Source organism: Penaeus monodon, chromosome 42, assembly GCF_015228065.2.
Source record: "Penaeus monodon isolate SGIC_2016 chromosome 42, NSTDA_Pmon_1, whole genome shotgun sequence".
NCBI classification, from domain to species: domain Eukaryota; kingdom Metazoa; phylum Arthropoda; class Malacostraca; order Decapoda; family Penaeidae; genus Penaeus; species Penaeus monodon.
The window spans coordinates 10,028,342-10,031,402 of record NC_051427.1 but is presented as its reverse complement, the minus strand read 5'-3'; the positions used below and the strand labels follow the sequence as shown (position 1 = coordinate 10,031,402).

Genomic DNA, 3,061 nt, shown 5'->3' with positions numbered 1-3,061 from the left:
CCCAAATCCTGCCCCCCGCTTTGCCCTCCCCGGGACCCCAGCCCACCTTATTTCGGGGGGGGGGAGGGACAACACCCCTCCCCCCGCTTCCCATTCTCTTGACGTTCCCAGGGTCTTCTGGGGGGGAGGCGGGAAAAGGCCCCCCCCCCGGCCCCCCCATTCCCCCAGGTGGCTAGGGGCGGGAGTTGATACGACCAAGCTGTCCCCGCCGGGGGGCCAAAACTCCGTACCTCGGGGGCCTCCTGCTGCTCCGGATCCCCCCGATTTAGCCGGGGACCGCAAGGCCCCAGTTACCCATGGGGGGCCACGAGGAGGCACTGCAGAGTCTTAATATGAAGGCGTACCTGGCAGGGAACTATCGGAACTGCCCTTTTTTTCGCACGGGGCTAGCCAGGGGGGGAAAGCTGCAAGGGGAAAAGGCATGCAGACTTAAAACTATCTAGGCTCCCACCCCACGCTTCACATCCCCATGCACTGAACACCCACCCATATATATATATAAAAATTTATATATTATAATAAAAAATTTTTATATTATATATTTTTAATATTATTTTATAATATATATTACTTTTTAAAACCCAAATTATATTTTATTATAATAAAATTTAAAATTTATATATATTATATAAAATTTAATTTTTTTATATTTTTTATATATTATATTATATATTTTTATTTTACCCTTTCCCCCCTCCCTCCTCCCTCCCCCCTCCCCTTTTTTTTTTTTTTTTTTACCACGGCCCTGACTCCCCCCCTTTTTTTCCCCATTGCAGGAGAGGCGTGTTACATCGGCATGGACATCACCATTGCCTCATTCGACTCCATCTCAGAAGTAAATATGGTAAGTTCTTTCTTCATTATTGTTTTATCTATTAAAAAAAATAGTTTATCAGCTTTTGTTCTTTATTTGGGGGATTTATTTTATTGTGTTTTTTTTATCTTTTGTTTTCGTAGATTCTAAAAGGCGTTACTTTCTTTTTTTTTTCTCAAACGATGGCGTTTTGTGGTTAAAGGATTTAAGAAAACCTATTTTTGTCTCTTATGATTCACTATTTTTTCTTTCTGAAATTTCGGGAAAAGGAATAGTTTTCAAATTTGGCAATGAAGTAAAATTATACATAAATTATTTACATATTTTTTGTTCTGTTTTTTTCTGTAGCGTTTAAGGGATCTCATTTCTGTGTTTCTATTATTGTATCTTTTATCTCGTTTCAGGATAAGAAGTTATTTTTTCGTTTTCTGAAACGACACACTCGGACCTCCTTCTCCTTCATCTTCCTCTTTTTCTTCTTCTTCTTTTAGTATTTTCTCTCCCTCCCTCGTTCGCTCGCACTCTCTCTCTCTCTCTCTCTCTCTCTCTCTCTCTCTCTCTCTCTCTCTCTCTCTCTCTCTCTCTCTCTCTCTCTCTCTCTCTCTCTCTCTCTCTCTCTCTCTTCTCTCTCTTACTATCTCCCCTTCCCTTCCTTGCTGCCTTTCTCTCTCGTTCTTACTATATATCCCTCCTTTCCTTTTCCCTTCCTCATCACCTCCCTTCCTCTCTCCTTTCCATCTTTTTCTCCCTCTTTCCCTACCACTCTCTCACCTTCCCTCCCTCCGTCTCATTCCTCCCTCCCTCCCTCCTTCCCCCCTACCCTCCCTCCCTACTCACCCCTACCCTCCCTTCACCTTTCCCTTCCAACCATCTCATCCTCTTTCTTTCTCCCTACTCTCTCTCTCTCTCCTACCTCCTTTTCCATCCTTCCCTTCTTCCTCCCTCTCTCCCTTTCTGCCTTCCTCCCTTCTTTCCCTCCCTCCCTCCTTCCTTCCCTCCACTCCTCTACCTTCTCTCCCTTTCCATCCTTTTCCTCCCCACCTTCCCCTCCCTACCTCCTCCTTTCCCTTTCTAACTCTCTTTCTCCCACTCACCCTCTTCCTTCCTCCCGTCTCCCCCCCCCCATTATCCATCCCACCCCTTCCTTGTCTCCTTCCCCACCCTCTTTCCACCTCACCCTCCCTCCCTTCCCTCCCCTCCCTTGCCATCCATCCCCTCCCTTTCCCTCCCTTTCCCTTTCTCTCTCTCTCTCCTCCCTTTCCCCTCCCTTTCCTCTTCCTTTCTCCTCTCTTTCCCCTCCCTTTCTCCTCCCTTCCCCCTCCCTCTCCCCCCACCTCTCCCCTCCCTTTCCCCTCCCTTTTCCCTCCCTTCCCCTCCCCTTCCCCCTCCCTTTCCCCCCCTTTCCCCTCCCTTCCCCCTCCCTTTCTCTTCCCTTCCCCTCCCTTTCCCCTCCCTTTCCCCCTCCCTTCCCCTCCCTTTTCCTTCCCTTTTCCCTCCCTCCCCCCTTTCCCCCTTCCCTTTCCCCCCCCCTTTCCCCCTCCCTTTCCTCCTCCCTTTCCCCCCTCCCTTTCCCTTCCCTTCCCCTCCCTTTCCCCTCCCTTCCCCCCTCCCTTCCCCCTCCCTTTTCCTTCCCTTTTCCCTCCCTCTCCCCCTCTCCCCTCCCTCTCCCCTTCCTTTCCCCCTCCCTTCCCCTCCCTTTCCCCTCCCTTCCCCCTCCCTCTCCCCTCCCTTCCCCCTCCCTTTAACCCTAAAATCTCCGACACCGCGAGAGAGGACACCAGGCAGCCGCCAATCAAGGAAATGGAATCCCTACTATAGTCTGCCTTTTCCCGATCCATTTAATTAATCCGTAATCTCTCTCGCTCTGTCTGTCTGTCTGTCGGCCGGTCTCTGTTTATCTCTGTCTATCGGTCTCTGTTTATCTCTGTCTATCGGTCTTTGTTTATCTCTCTGTCTGTCGGTGTCTATTTATATCTATATCTCTGTCTGTCTATAAATCTATTCATCTACCAGTATATCTATCTTTTAATATATGTATATATCCGTCTATCTGTCTGTGCATATATATATATATATATATACATATATATATATATGCACATCTATCTACTTACCTATCTACCTATCTATCTATCTATGTAGAGAGGGAGAAGAAAGAAGAAAGAGAGGAAGAGAGAAAGAGGAGGAGAATAGGGGACAGTAGAAGGGAGAAGGGAGAGGAAGGGAGAGGGGGTGGGGGAGGGGGAG

General features: G+C 48.0%; 1 long non-coding RNA gene across 2 annotated transcripts in view; it reads left to right on the top strand.

Annotated features, from left to right (window-relative positions):
- LOC119599384 overlaps positions 1-3,061 on the top strand; it is a 60,950-nt gene that overhangs the window by 53,361 nt on the left and 4,528 nt on the right. The window contains exon 2 of one of the 2 annotated variants that reach the window (XR_005231069.1): positions 777-835. This is a non-coding gene — a long non-coding RNA (uncharacterized LOC119599384). Of the gene's footprint in view, positions 1-776; positions 845-3,061 lie in introns of both variants that reach the window. The other variant, XR_005231068.1, reaches the window with a different exon arrangement.